Source organism: Leptonychotes weddellii, chromosome 4 (assembly GCF_054177405.1).
Source record: "Leptonychotes weddellii isolate Sample4059 chromosome 4, ASM5417740v2, whole genome shotgun sequence".
Lineage (NCBI taxonomy): Eukaryota > Metazoa > Chordata > Mammalia > Carnivora > Phocidae > Leptonychotes > Leptonychotes weddellii.
In genome coordinates, this window is record NC_138372.1 from 117,825,567 (window position 1) to 117,842,110 (window position 16,544).

The following is a 16,544-nucleotide window of genomic DNA, read 5'->3' on the forward strand; positions in this document are numbered from 1 at the left end:
TAATCTGGCACCAAATTACGATTTTGTTAAGCCAAGGAAGAATATGTTTGTCATTTCAGAATTAAACCTCAATGTCAACTACCAAAGTTCCTCAGTAGTACCACATTTATTGATTAAGCGTTGAAATGCACAATAGGGTGCTGGTACAATTGTTCTTAGCAAGAGAAATTGCAGTAATTCACTGTGTAGGTGGATATGGCAAACAGTTTTTGAGTAGATCTCCGTTCAGAAAAAAGTCATTTGAGTGAAAATCTCTAGTATGCTTAATGCAAGGCCCTTTTGTAACAGAATCTTTTGTTTGGCTTAACAAGGCAGCTTTGTAGAGCTCTCGGAGTTTGGTGGACCAGTTTGCATTAGGTGCCCTAGACTCAGCACAAGGCCCAAGGGGTTTGGGAGAAGGCTGGGGCACACTGTGGCTGAGGCTGGAGGCCTACTGGCTTGATTCTGCTTTGGAGAACGGTGCTTTAGCATGTGAGTCTGAAGTAAGAGAGCTGGTTGTAAAGCAAAGTTTGAGCTAACTCAGAACATCACTTCAGCAGCAAACCATGTGGGCACCGGACTGTGCAGGACTAGTGTTCAGCAGTGACATCATGTGGCAGGGAGAAGCATGGTACAAGTGGGAACTACCACTTTCTATTTAACTCACTTCCTGTGTATTAAATAAATCCCTGAAATTCTTAGGAATCTCAGAGAGGAGGGAGATTTTAGAGTTCCTGGAAAAAAAAAAAAGCTAGATGGGGCTTTGAGAGGTTAATTAGAATAATAAATGACATGATTTGATTTGTATCTCAAGTTGGTCAAGTAGATCATGCTTACTATAAGAAACTATCCAACGAACAAAGGTCTGTTCACTCCTGACTAGATGTTCCAAGTGTCTTTTTTAGGCAGAGGCAGGAGCAGTGGTTAAAGTGGGAGGAAGAAGAATAAGATTAATTTGTACTACCTGTATTTTCTCTGTGTACATGGCCTTCATCCCAACACTGCCACAGCTTTGATTTAGAAGGTACAGGGATGAGGGCCAAGGCAAATATCATCCTGGGGTAATTTGTGGATATAAAAGGTGCCCAAATGAATTTGGGACTTTTGAGGAAATTCCTTGAAATTCTATTGTATTTCCTTTTAATCTCTCTCATACAACTTTGAGCCTGGAAAGGAGATTTGGAGAAAGGTGCTAGATTTTCTGTGTGTTTAAGAGAGAATATTGCAAGTGTAACTAGTTTATTGATCAGTATGAATTCGGTAGGGTATGTTTTTTATCCCCCCAGTAACTGCCCCCAGCTGTTCAATGTTGGATCTCTGCTTCTCCCTAGTACCCAGCCCATAAAGATATCTTAAGCGGATTCAATAACTTACCCATCATTTTCAGTCATTTAAACTCAGGACAGCCTAATCTAATCTAAAGATGAATCTTTTAGGGCGCCTGGGTGGCTCAGTCGATTAAGTGTCTGCCTTCAGGTCAGGTCATGATCCCAGGGTCCTGGAATGGAGCCCCGAATCGGGCTCCCTGTTCAGTGGGGAGTCTGCTTCTCCCTCTCCCTCTCCCTCTGCTGCTCCCCCTCGCTAGTGCTCTCTCTGTCTCTCTCTCAAATAAATAAAATCTTAAAAAAAAAAAGATGAATTTCTAGTCAGTATGAATCCCTGCCCACCCAGCCAGGCTTTGGATCAGGGGACTTGGAGAAGGGGGAGGGCTGGGTCCACGTTCTCATTTCTCCTCTGAATCGCATGTTGGAGGTGTGTGCACACGTGTGTGCGTGCACATGCATTCACATGAGCCACTGGTCTGGTGCCAGGACTTCTGCTCCCTCTACTCTTTTCTAGGCTTTAGCTTCCCCCCTATATTGGGGAAGAGAAACCGAGTGATGGCTGGGTTTGCCTTCCACAGCAAGAGCCTGTCTGAGGAGGGAGGCTGCCCTGGTTTTATTCTGGCTAAGTTGGCTTTCTTTGCTGCTGGTGTCTTCAGTCACTAGGGTGGTCTCTGCACAGTTATGTCACATTCCATCCCCATCCAGTGCTGAGAGGCCAGCTGTGTCTCTCTTTGGTCCATGACAGCGGTCCACACCCTTAAGCATCTTTCCTGGTGGGGAATTCCTACATCTAGGGCCTTCAGGGCACACCTGTGGCTTGCGCTGCCTCAGTGTCCTTTGCACTCCTTCCTGTGCGGTCCCAGGAGCTGCTGAGGTTCTTTTCCTCACCCTTCGAAGGCTACAGGGATCTGGACTAGGGTGCAGGGCTGCCCCCATCTTCTTTCCAGGCTCGTTACTGTCACCAGGATTCCATCTCATCATGTTGTTGCAGGTAACACCCCAAACCATTCAGCTTTAGAAAGCTCTGAAAGAAAAGCAGGCTTTCCTTCCTAAGTTAAGGTGTGTTTCCAAATGCTCAGGGACTCATGTGAAGCTTTCTCAAATTTATCATGGTCTCCTTTGTTCTGATGGAAACATTAGGTCATCCTGCTGATTTTTCAGCTCAGCTAATGCCCACCCACTTCCCCTTCTTACAGGCACCCACAACTTTATAGATAATTTCACTGAATCCCCTTCCCTTGCCTTGGGGATGGAGGGGCTCAGGAGGCAGGGGAACAGTTTGAGATGAAGGGGATCTTTCCTCAGCATTCAGAAATGTCAGGGCAAATTGGAAGGAACTGAACCTCACAGAAAATAAATTATTTAAGGGAGGAGAGATTCAGGCAGGTGCTGGGCTGGTCATGTAGCGATGCCTCAGGCACTGAAGAAAAGGGACTATTTCAAGTATAGCCGGTTTCTGTCTTGCAGTCCCCTCACCCAGCCCCCAAAGGACTTGTGTCTGTATCCCTGGGTGGGGGTGGGGAGAGCTTTCCGAATAACAAAGAAAGGAGGAGCTGTTTCTACACAAACTCTCTTTGAAACATTGAGAGTACAAAGTTGCGTTGTTTTGAGAGCCAGTCACAGAATGACAAAGGGGCCGAGCGGCATCTGCACATGGGCCCTGGGTGTGGAGTGACTTGAATATTGGGAGCTTTGGCACTTCGGCAGCTCCTGCATTATCAGTGGTGCCTCGGGTTCTGGCAGTGGTCCCCAGCGCAACTGATTTCTTGAATCGCAGCAGGAGGAGAAGGCCTCTCTAGTGACCAGGAGGGGCATCCAAAGCTTTGGAAGCCATGGGAAATGGTGCCCTGGCCCTCAGGTGGGGGCAGAAGTAGCATCTAGTGTGAGCTATATTGGTTGATACAACGCAACGGCTTTGCTATGTAGGTGAGGAAGGCTAATTTTCCCTCTACCCTTCTGAGTTCTTAGCTGAGACCCCTGTAATGTTAAACAGCTTAACAATAACCCACAACCCTCGGACCAACTGCTGAGACCCCTGTAATAAAAGAGAGATTAACACGAGAAAAGCAAACTGAAGTGTACTAACATGTAATACCTCATGTATACATGGGAGAAAAGCAGGGACAAATGAGTAACTTGTGAGGTGACTTGAATCCAGGATTAAAAACCATCTATTTTTAAAATTCATTTTTGCTATTTTTATTTTTTTCTTCCAGTTTTATTGAGGTATAATTGACATAAGCTGTATAAATTTAAGGTGTATGACATAATGACTTGACATATATACATTTCAAAACGATTACCACAATATAAATACCATCTTAATAGGGAAAGGGGACGGGGGATGTAGGCCTCTTAGAGGAGAGTAAATGATTTTTAGGAAAGATCAGTGGGCCCTTAGAAGAATAGATGGGAGGTATGATAGTTTGTGACAAAGTTTATGAGTGGTATCCACGTTTAGTATCCTCTCTTGTGATAGGGGTCAATCTTTCCTAGTTGGTAAAACTCTGGGGGAGGGCATTCATGACAATTTAGTTCCTTTGGGGGGATCAGTCTTTACGGCAAAGAAGGGGGAGTTCAGAGAAAGCCCCTTCTTGCGTTTGCTGGTTTTCAAATTCCTGTAGCTCAAAATAATCACTTTACCAAAGCCACATATTTTGGGGTGGCATGTCTTGAACTTCTGTCATACTTTAGGGTGGCATATTTTTTATTCCTTCAGGTACATCACACCAGCGTTGATGCCAGGCCAGCAGGCACCCACAGAAGGGCCACCTCATGTCTGAGTGGGACACTCACAGCACAAAAGCAGAGGACACCAATGCTGCCTGAGCAGGGGAAGGGGGAAATGTTTGTGATGAGTTGTTCCTGATAACTCCAAGATCCAGAAATAACTGGGGGGCAGAGGAAATTTTCAGGGAACTGGAGTTTCCAAAATGTAGTGTGCTGTTAAGTGGGTCACATGTATAGGAAAAGGTGGTTGACAGCAGAATTAGCACCACACATGAGAATAGGTATCTACGTGTGTGTGTGTGTGTGTGTATGTGTACACACACACACACACACACACACATGGCTATGCTTATAATTTATCAAGGGAAGAGGAGACAGGATGGGGTAGAAAAAAGTTTCTGAAAGGAGAAGCTCTAGAGATTTATCATAGATAAATAACCCAATGGACAATGGTGTAATGGGTGACAACTATTGGTAGAAATTCAACATCTAAAACGTTTTCTGAGGTTATATATAGCATTGCTCTTATTGGCGACTTTTCAGTGAGGCATACTTTCTTAAGGCAGGGAATCAACACCCTCTTTTTTACCTGGCTTTGTGCATTTGGCTCGGTAAACTTGAACAACCAAAATGAAGTGACAAATCCGGAATTCATAGCTTTGGAATGATGTCCTCTTCAACTCTATAGAGGTACCTGCTGCCGAAGTCATAGCCTGGAGTTTATGCTGGCTCACAGTGATCCAATGCAACTGAAAAACCAGGACTGGTTTGCATGGGGGGAAAAGTATTGAAGAGTCTTGTAAATACTGTCACATAGTATCTGAGGAATTTGGGAGCAATTATATGATGCCAGGAAGAGGGGCTAAACATGCAAATTGAAAATAGCTTGGAAACCTAGGAGGAAGAATGGTGACACTTAGAGACAGATGTGATAAAACTTCTTCCACAATTACATTTTCTTAGAACTACTGGGAAAAAATTGTAGATATTTTTAAAATAAAATTTAAACAGGAATAAATGAAATAAGAAAATACTAGTTTTGAGCAGTCCTGAAAAAAACTTGTCCATGGGTATGGGCTAACAGGATGGTAGAAAAAAAGCAGATGTGAAGATAAATTTCAAATTTGAAGTTCCTTTAATTTGACAATAATATCAAAAAGCCATGGTAAAAAAGCAAATCAGTTGCTGACTTGGGAGATGAGATTTGGATTAAGAAAAAGTTTTTTCTTAAAAAAAAATGTTTTCTATATCCTTCCATGGTAATGAAGGTCTTAGAAACACTTTAGAAAAAGCCCACATGGGTACTATTCACTACGTTGAAGTAATTTTTCTGCTTGTCTCAACAGAGAATCTGCTTGTCTCTCCTCTGTTTTGTTTTCCCAGTTGTGTTCACTCATGAAGTCAAAAACACTTCCCCATAGCATCTCAGGTCATCTGGTTCCTCTTCCCCAGATTCTACCACAGCCAGACGTGGGGCTCCAGTCCTCACTCTCTCCTCTTCCCACCACCAGGAGCATCTTAGTTTTTGTTCTGTCTCTACTCCATGTTTTCCTCACCCTGGTCCTTTCTGTTCCTTGCTGCTAGGTTTATCTCTGCCTGGGAACCATTCATGGCACTCCTCTGCTCATAAACCTAGAGTGGCCCCTTCTATCCATGGAAAGAAACCCAAACTCTTTGATCAAGAATGTAAGGTTCTGGGGCGCCTGGGTGGCTCAGTCGGTTAAACATCTGCCTTTGGATCAGGTCATGATCCCAATGTCCTGGGATCGAGCCCCACATCAGGCTCCCCGCTCAGCTGGGAGTCTGCTTCTCCCTCTCCCTCTCCTGCTCCCCCTGCTTGTGCTTGTGCATGTGCACTCTCTCTCTCTGTCAAATAAATAAATAAAATCTTTGTATTTTATTTTATTTTAAAGATTTTATTTATTTGAGAGAGAGAATGAGAGAGAGAGCATGAGAGGGGGGAGGGTCAGAGGGAGAAGCAGACTCCCCGCCGAGCAGGGAGCCCAAAGCGGGACTCGATTCCGGGACTCCAGGATCACGACCCGAGCCGAAGGCAGTCACTCAACCAACTAAGCCACCCAGGCACCCAAATAAATAAAATCTTAAAAAAAAAAAAAAAAGAATGTAAGGTTCCCCCTTTCCGAACTACACAGGGAGGGTTCCATGTGGTGGTGTTCTGTATTCCTGTCATAACTTAAAGGAAAACTTTCATAATGTCAAGAGCCCATGATGTGCTGCAAATGAAGGAGGAGAATGTCCTCAAATTCCTTGCAGCAGGATCTCATGTAGGTGGCACCAACCTTGACTTCCAAACAGAACAGTGCATCTACAAAAGGAAATGTGATGGCATCTATATCATAAATCTGAAAAGAACCTGGGAGAAGCTTCTGCTGGCAGCTTGTACCATTGTTGCCATTGAAAACCTGGCTCCTGTCAATGTCATATCATCCAGGGATACTGGAGCCACTTCTCTTGCTGGCTGCTTCATTCCTGTAGACTTCACTAACCAGATCCAGGCAGCCTCTGAGAGCTGAGACTTCTGGTGGTTTCTGATCCCAGGGCTGCCCACCAGCCTGTCACAGAGGCATTGTATGTTAACCTGCCTACCATTGCTCTGTGTAACACAGACTCTCCTCTGTGCTATTTGGACATTGCCATCCCTTGCAACAACAAGGGAGTTCATTCAGTGGTCTGATGTGGTGGATGCTAGCTAGGGAAGTTTTGTGCATGTGTGGCACCATTTCCCGTGAACACCCATGGGAGGTCATGCCTGATCTCTACTTCTACAGAGATCCTGAAGAGATTGAAAAAGAAGGGCAGGCTGCTGCTGGAAAGGCTGTGACCCAGGAAGGATTTCAGGGTGAATGGACTGCTCCAGCTCCTGAGTTCACCACTACTCAGTCTGAAGCCACAGAATGGTGTGAAGGTGTGCAGGTGCCCTCTGTGCCCATTCAGCAGTTCCCTGCTGAAGACTGGAGCGCCCAGCCGGCCACTGAAAACTGCTCTGCAGCTCTCACTGCTCAGGCCACTGAAGGGGTAGGAACAACCACTGAGTGGTCTTAAGCTGCTCTTCCACAAAGGCAAGCAAAATGGAAATAAGGCTGATGGAAAATAAACAGTTTCTAAAAGTTAAAAAAAAAGAATGTAAGGTCCCCTATAGTTCCTTTAAGAACTTAAAGACCCATAAGATTCCTTTTCAGCCTCTTATCCCGCTGTCTTCCTTCACTCAGGTTTAGCTCTGGCCCAAACCCACCCATTTCTATGATATGCTGGCTTGAAACTTTTCCTGATTGTCACCAGATAGAAGAAAACTCTACTTCTGAATTCTCACAGAACTTTCCTCATGTCTCTCTTCTATTATGGCCTTAGCCACATTTTATGTTGTTTTATAATTTTTAAGGAATGTGTTTGATCTCCACTGGATAGCGTCTGAGTGTGTCTGTCCTCTTTGTATCCAGTTCATTCATGCTTTGGACAGAGAGGTTCTTGAATAAATGTTTTACACCAATTAATTCTGCTGGGTGCAGCTGGGAATATTAGACCAAAACTAGGTTCACTGCTCTAACTCTGTGATAGAATTAAATCTTGGGTTAGTTTTGAACCTAATTTCTTGTTCAAATCTTTTATAAATCAGGCTGAATATGAGATAGGCCTTTAGCTCTTAGGGCATCCTTGAAAGGACTGGACTCCCTCAGGTTTTTCTTGTCTAAGCTCCAATTCAGAAAAGAGCATCAATGTCTTGACTATCTTGGGGATCAGTATGGGCTCTAGTGTGGGTGCCCCTTTGGATTCCACATGCCCTTTCTGAAAGTAATGTCTATTGCATATGTGTTAACAACGTTTGTATACTTCCTTTTAGTTACTTTGCAACTCTGTTAGCCCAGGAATGGAAGTGAAGAGGCAGGAGGAGGGGGTGAGGAGGACAATAGTACAATACCCAACCAGGTCTCTCGAATGAAATTAGAAGGGATGGGAGATAAGCTCCAAATGGCCAGGACCAAGTCATTTTCTTCAAGTGGGGAACTAGGGTCACCCTCTCTTTGGTGTGACTGATGATTTATAGCCAATGTGCTGGCAGCTTCTGCGTGCGGGGCTCGTGGTTCTGTTCATCTCTCCCATTACTTGGTCAGCTCCACATTTCCATTTTCTGCTGGTTAGTCATTGATCATATATATCTTTCTAGCACCTAGTTGATGCAAGGTACTAGAGCAGATATTGTAGGGGAATAAAGAGAAGTTTGTTATAGTCTCTGCCATTTAGAAGTTTGTAATGTAACTGGGAAAGGAGGCAAGTGTCAGGTTGAAATAGGCAAGGGAAAAGTCAATAATATAAAATGACATTGAGCACATGACATAATCATAAGGGGAATCCAACAACAAAATATTGGTGGTTCTGAGGATTAAATTCATACACACAAAGAAACACTATAAACATTGATTTAAGCCACTCTTCTTTAAGACATGACCCAATTCCCAGAAGTTTTTAAGCCTCTGAAGAACTCAATAAATTGCAAATCTTTGATTCTAATTCATACTCTGGTATCTCTAGCCATCCAGCTTTAGGGCCTCATTTCTAGGACTCAGTAAAATTGTTTATAAGGCATCCTGAAGGATAAGAAATAGTAGGTCACTGAAGATATTAAAAATTGTCTTTTTGGGTAAAAGTCTCAAAGTTTCAAAATACTAAAAATATTTTAGTGTCCAAATGAACAGGTATCCATTCTTGCATATTGCAAACTAAATTAAACCTGGAACATTTACTTGTTTCTGGCCAGAAAAAGATATGCATGACTATTAATAGATGTAACAGTCTGGTGTGAAGGCCATCCACCAAGAGGTACTAATTCTCCGGCAAGAATGTCCAAGGCATTCAGTTGACTACCGAAATTAGAAAGGATTTTTTGAATTTAAAATGACTGGTACTTATGAAGGAGTCATAAAATCTATAAAAAGCTATCATTCATGCATCTTAATCAACAAACCAGGAAGCAGCAGCCGCAGCCTGAGTTCTAAACTTGGAAGCCCTAAGGGTTTGTGGTATGACTCTGGCTAGGACGGCTTCTCAGGATCCCAAATCCCTCTCTCTGAAATAACGATACTAATATTACCTACCTCAGGAACACGGAGAACTGAGAAGAGTTGAGACAAAGGTAGTGTTGTAATTGTTAGTGAGCCTAATTCTGACATATTAAAAGGAATCACAGATGTTTAACTATTTGAAGGGAATTTGCAGACATCTGTCCTTTAGGAGTTACACATCTCAGTTTTAGATTGCCTAGCCCTACAATTTCACTATGCTGAACATTTTTTTATCTGTTTCCCTTAGTGCAATTTAGAACATGGCCTTCAGCTGAGTACACACTTCTTTTTCCTGGAGATGGCTGTCCTGACATCTGTCCCTCCAGTTTGTCTCCAACTACTACTCTCTCCACCTGCTACTGATTTTACTTTTTTTGCTTCCCTCCCTGGCCCTTCTTCCTCCTCCCACCCCTAGGTGCATGATCCCAAGTTAAAAAGAATCCTCTAGTTTCTTGTTGTGGGCTTCTCCATCAAGCCTCATTGACCTCTTGGTCATCTTAGCTCTGCTGGGTCTCCATGGGACAACTCAGCTTTGCCTTTTCTCTCCTGGTAGTTATACTAGCTGAGATCTTTTCTCTGTATTTGAGAAAATTCAATAATTCAGAGGGAACTTTTTTTTTTTAAGATTTTATTTGACAGAAAGAGAGAAAGAGAGAACAAGGAGGGGGAGCAGAAGAGGGAGAAGCAGGCTCCCTGTTGAGCAGTGAGCCTGATGTGGGACTCGATCCCAGGACCCTGGGATCATGACCTGAGCCAAAGGCAGTCGCTTAACCAACTGAGCCACCCAGGTGCCCCACAGAAGGAACTTTTATTTAAAAAATAAAAGGAGGATAAGATTTTTTAAAAAAAGATAATTTATAGATTCTAAAGATTTTATTTATTTGAGAGAGAGGAAGAGCAAGAGAGAGTATGTGTGAGTAGGGGAAGGGGTAGAGGGAGAGGGACAGAATCTCCAGTAGATTCCACGCAGAGTATGGAGACTGACATGGGGCTCAATCTCACAACCCTGAGATCATGACCTGAGCCCAAATCAAGAGTCAGATGCTTAACCGACTGAGCCATCCAGGCGCCCCTGAATTTATAGATTCTAGGATTCAATCCTGACTTAACCAGAGATTTGCTTAGTTGGCACAATTTCTGGATTTTTCTTCCTGGATCCTTTTCCTTTGTATAGGCCAGCCTGGGGTGGATGCTAGTCTTATCTGCCTTGCTTTTTGTCTCTTATGGATTCTGGGTGACCCTGCTGCTGAGTCCAGGAAGATTGAACTATTCTTGATCTTTTCTTTATAAAGTCCCTCAGCTTAATTCTCTGATTTGTGGTTCTCAAGAGCTCAAGAAGTTCTCTTATTTAAACAAAATAAACAAAACAGCAATAACAACCCAACACTTTTCTTGATTACTTACTTTAATCCACGGCTGTGGTACTTGGTTTGAGGCATGCAAAGAAAAGCAAAATAATTGCTGAAGTAGCTCACAGTTTAGTGAGAAAGAGGGACAGTACTCATAGAGTTTCAGTAGAATGGGACAAAAACTTTCGGCAGACATTTGACTATTTTTTGATTACCCAACATCCAGACCTCTTTCTGTTCTTGAGGATCTGCAATAGATTGCATCTTCATGCCAGGCAAGGCCTTCCTTCCCCTCATATAAACTATAGAAATTCTCTCATGTCCCCAGCAGGAAAGATGCAGGCATGTGGCCATGCTCAGGCAATCTAATGCTCCTGCCTAGGATTTTGAATAGTAGTGGAAAGAGTTAAAGATACAGGAACTACTGATAAATGTTTTTAAGGTGGTGGCCTCAGCACGGAGTGCAGAATGTGCATTTGGTTCTAGCCTATCTACTAGGGTTCTCTAGACCTCCAGGTGTTCACACAAAATAAAAAAACCTTTTAGAATCTCTAAAAGTAAGAGAGTTTTATTTGAGCCTACGTTGGGACAGTTGCCAGGAAAGACATTCTTCATAGGGAAGAAAGTGCTCTTTTAAAGGGTTATATACTTTTTTACATCTTGTAAAAGCTCAAAAGATTACAAATTAGCATATAGGCAGGAATCACAAGTTTTAATGATGTCAAAGAATGCAGGAAGTAGGAGCATTGATGGTATCTTAAGGACAAGATGGTTTTCCTTTAGGCTACTCATTTACAAAGCAGGTGCATAATGTATGCTTGGTGGGCCTTAAATCAGGGTTTTTGTTTAAACAAAGTTTATGTGCAGTCATGCTGACTTAGAAAGGAATCCAAATTGCTTCTCTTGTATCTCAGGCCTTTAAAGACTTTTTGTCTCATCATAGTTACTCAATATCTTCCAATATATATTTATTTTCTCTTTAAGTTATTCAGTCTTTTTTTTAATGCTTAGAATAACTTTGATACAGACATTAATAATGAGGAGTGTGATGCAGACAACAGATCCTCAGAAAGAGAGAGAAAGAGAAGAAAAATTAAAATTGGGAGGAGGACGGTAAAAATTCCATTAGTATTAGTTAATCATGGGATTCTGGCAACTCTTAATATTATAGGGGTCTGAGGGCAGATGGCCCCAAGATGGGCCACTTTGGCATGTGGGGCTGAAAACAATCAGAGCCCAAAAGAATCAGGAAGGAACTTTGACCTTTCTCCCCACCCCCAACTACCTGAAAGAATTTAGAAGAGGATCTGCTCTAGGAAGAGAGCTATTGCCACAGATAACTACATTATGATATGAACTAGGTATGGTAGACAGGGAGGAATCATGCAAGGCCTGTTTGATCAAAGTTCTCTTTATATCCCATTGTTTCTGAATGGTCCAGCAAACATTTGTTTACCAAAATTGCATTCCTTCCGTTTGAAGTCCCAGGCCCCTACCCCTTTGTACTTAGTTCAGGATGACATATACCTCATTTTGTCTGCCTTTGGAATTTTATGTCTGTGTGGATTCCTTATATGTTCGAAGTTAAATTTTTCTCCTGTTAACCTGTCTCATGTCAATTTAATTCTTAGTCTAGCTAGAAGAATCTTGAAAGAGGAAATTTTTTTTTCCTCCCCAACAATATGAAGTGGCAAATACTAATTAAATTATTGTTCATTGTTACCTATAACGAAGCACTCACTGAAGGCAAGATTTGGGAGACCACATAACTGTGGACACAGAATATGAAGGTATGAGGACTCAAGTGTAGTGGGTGGAATGGATTTTTCTAGAAAACCCAAATACATAAATACATAAATCTACGTATCTTCTAGATAAGCCCAAATACATAAATCCTCAGGTGAAGGTAGAGATTGCACTCCTTGACTTTCTATGACCCTACTAAAAAAAAAATCTTCTTACCACCTGAAGCTGCATGGTTGACGTAGCCCAAAACCAAACTCAAAGTTTATGTAAGTTGCTGAATTACATTAGTCAGAGCTACAGCTTTGTCAAGCCTCTTACATAAGTAGCTTTAAATGTTTTTGACCACAGCCATTACAAGACACTTATCTTACATCATGATCCAGCATGCATGCACACACACACCGCTTGATACAACTGAAGCAAAGGTGTCATGAAATAATGTTTACCTTTATTATAAGCAAAGTGCTCTGCTATTTTTATTCTATCTTAAAAATCTGCTTACAACCAACCAAATTGAAAACACTGTGTTTTAGGAAGAATTAGAATGAGGAAGTGTGGGTGAATGTGAAGGACTCAGAGAGGTGGCTGGACCCCCGGACTCCAGTGAGCCTTGTCAGTCAAAGCAGCCCAGTTTCCCATGTTGTGTGGGCAGGAGACATAACCTCACCTGAAGACTCGGCAACTCCCTCCCAGTATGAAACCAGTTCTTCTCAGACCTTACCCACTCACCACCATCTACCCCCGTCAACCCCACCTGTCCATATTTCTAAACCTGTAACCAGTGTTGGACCTCAGCATGTCCCAGGAGCCTGATAAAACAGTTAAGTTGGGAAGAGGAGGCCTCCATAACAAAGAATTATAGGACTATTAATTTCTGTCACCAGAATACTGGAGAATGTATATGGAAATAAATTCTGATGGGATGCTTCCCAACCAAGGAGGAAGAAATCTAATTTTAAATCAGACTGAGTTTATTGATAAGGCTGGGCTTACCAGAGATTCTGGGATCGGTGTAGTAGGTTTAGCATCTGAAAATCATTCCAATTTTTAGCTTGATTAGTTGACAGAAAAGAAAAAAAAAAGTGGCTTCAATTAGCAGCTCCCATCAAGTGAAACTGATGTGTGTAAGCAGGTAGAGGAAGGAATTCAAAGAGCTAGGAATCCTGGAGTGACTTTATCATGTGCAATCTTCCAACCACCAGCTAATTATACCCCCTCAGGAAGACACAGAGGACCCTCCCTTTGCAGTTCTTTGAGAAATACATCAATGAGGGGAGTCCTGGATCTTTGAAAAGTTCATTAGTGACTGTTACCTGAAGGCCAAAATTGCTTGAAGAGTTGTTGATTGAAATGGGACCTTTGATTTCATTGGCAAGATGAGGAACTTGGAGAGGCCCTATCCAAGAGCAAACAGCAGAGCTTACCACAGTAAACAGCAGATGGGGCATGGCAGGATATTCCATTTAAAATTAAAAGACAAATTGCTGCCCCTTGCATCCCTACTATTAAGAAAAAGAGACAACTGATATTTATTGAATATTTACACAACGTGCCAGTCACTGAACCCTCATAACACTATGAGGTAGGTACTCCTGTGATCTCCATTTTACAGGTGAGCAAAGCAAACCACAGAGGTTAAGAACCTTGCCCAACATCTTGTGGCTACTAAACTGTGGAGCTAGGATTCTATTTGTGGGCCGCTTACCTCCAGAGTCCATATTGTAAACTATCCAATGTTTGATTTTAAAGGCAACCTATGCCCAAAGGTGGATTTGCCATGAATCTATTCAAGCTTAAATCTCCGGGATGCTCTTCTGCGTAGGCTTCTTCTGAGGCTCTGGGAAGGCCCTAGGAGTGTACTTATGTGTTTTTTGTAAAATTTGCGAAAGTGAAATATTTTAACTGTAATTCATTATGACTGCTGTCTTTTTCACTGACACCTTGATCTCACTTTCCCTTATGTCAGATGGCTTTGGAGGGGCTGTGAGCATTTTTAGAACCTGCCTAAGGGGAAGTTGGGGACTCATTTTGTTTAGTGGGTTGTATTTCTGTGGATCCACTCTGCTGGATCCCATCTAGGGTACCACAGTACATTTAGTTGTCATGTCTCTTTAGGCTTCTTTTGGCTGTAACAATTTCTCAGACTTTTCTTGTTTTTGATGAACTGATAGTTTTGAGAAGTATTAGGTATTTTGTGGAATGCCCCTCTGTTGGAATTTTTCCTATGGTTAGACTGGGTTTATGTATTTTGAGAAGAAAGACCACAGAGGTAAGATGCCATTGTCATTATATCTTATCGACATACTATCAACATGACTTATCACTGTTGATGTTGACCTTGATCACTTAGCTGAGGTAGTGTATGCCATGTGTCTCCACTGTAAAATTAGTCCTTTTCCCCTTCTTCAATATTATAGTCTTTGGAAAAAAGTCACTCTGCATAGCCTACACCTAAGGAGTGGAGAGTTGTGTTCCTCCTCCTTGAGGGCAGACTATCTATATAAATTATTTTGAATTCTTCTGCACAGGGGGCTTGTCTCTTCTCTTCCATTTATTAATTATTTATTTGAGTTTAGACTCTTGTATATTTATTTTATACTTGGGATTATAATCCAAAACTTTCTAATTTATTTTGCGACTCAAATTGTTCCAGCCTTGGCCACTGGGACTGTTTCAATTGGTTCCTAGGTCCCTCTGGCTTAAGTAAGCACTTCCTTACTTTTTGGCAGAACAAGATCCTCCAACCTTATATTTTCGGCCCCAGTCCTAGAATCAGCCATTTTGCCTAGGAGTCGTGGTTCCTTTTACAGGAGAAACCATGATTAGGAGGTTAGGTGCTCCTTGCTGCTGGGTGTTATTGCTTCTATGTGGCATGTTTTTTAAGGGCTAGGTGTGGAAGTAGCTTCAAAGTGTGGTCCACAGACTAGAAGCATCATTTTCACTTGAGGGCTTATTAGAAATATATAGTCATAGGCCCCAGGCCCCCTGAATTAATATCTACAGGTTTATAAGATTGCAATCTTGTATAAACATTCAAGTTTGAGAAGCACTGGCCACAGCTGGCCCTGTCCCACGACCCCAACTGCAAGGGAAGCTGGAATCGTGTGCCCAGAAGTGGAAAAAAAAAAAAAAGTAGCAAATATATTGTGCTATCTCTACAGTAATGTACTTAAGTATTTGCTCAGTATTGGTGTTCTGTTTGGATAATTTATGCTTAAAACACCTATTTTATTTTTGTTCTTGCTCTTCCATTATATTAGTTCATTTAACATAAAGCATTCATTCATTTATTCAAATACTTATTCATCAAGTACCTGCTATATTTCTGGCACTATTCTGAGTACTGGGGTTGCACAGTGAACAAAAAGATAAACATTCCTGCCTTAAAACAGCTTGCAATTCATGTGGTGGAGGGTACAGAAAAAAAAAAAGTTAGGTGTGGTAACTGTTAATAAAGAAAAATAAGGCAAGTCAAGGGGGAGGGAGTAATGGAGAGAATGGGGGAAGATCGCTGATTAAATGACCAGGTCATCTGCGTAGAGATCTGAACGAAGTGAACAAGTGGGGCCTCTGGCTATTTGGGGACATTCCAGGCAAAAAGAACACTAGGCGGGGTCTTTTTTTCTTCTTTTTATTTTATTTTATTATATTAATCACCATACATTACATCATTAGTTTTTGATGTAGTGTTCCATGATTCATTGTTTACGTATAACACCCAGTGCTCCATGCAGAACATGCCCTCTTTAATACCCATCACCGGGCTAACCCATCCTCCCACCCCCCTCCCCTCTAGAACCCTCAGTTTGTTTCTCAGAGTCCATAGTCTCTCATGGTTCATCTCCCCCTCCGATTTCCCCCCCTTCATTTTTCTCTTCCTTCTCCTAATGTCCTTCATGCTATTCCTTATATTCCACAAATAAGTGAAACCATATGATAATTGACTTTCTCTGCTTGACTTAATTTCACTAGGCGGGGTCTTCTTAAAAGGCAAAAAACCATTTAGATTAAAAATTTCCATCTCAGTTCTTAAGTCAGGTGTCAAATATTCAGGGGTTGAAAATTTTTGGATCTTGGACTGATTTTTGTTTGTTTGTTTGTTTCCATCAAGATTTTTGACAGCATATAGATCCTGCTACGTTATCACGGTCTCTTTTGTCATCAATGCATGTGATATGTTAATGTTCCTTTTACAGGCCATGAAAGACCATGCTATGGTCATTCTCAAGCTTTTTCATCTTAGAACCATTTTATACTCTTAAAATATTAGTGAGGATTCCAAAGAGTTTTTTTTTTTTTAAAGATTTTATTTATTTATCTGAGAGAGAGAGAGCGAG

General features: G+C 41.9%; 1 pseudogene; it reads left to right on the forward strand.

Moving 5' to 3' along the window:
- Positions 1-6,247: 6,247 nt before the first annotated feature.
- On the forward strand, positions 6,248-7,144 carry LOC102728935 (small ribosomal subunit protein uS2 pseudogene; annotated as a pseudogene).
- Positions 7,145-16,544: the final 9,400 nt, after the last annotated feature.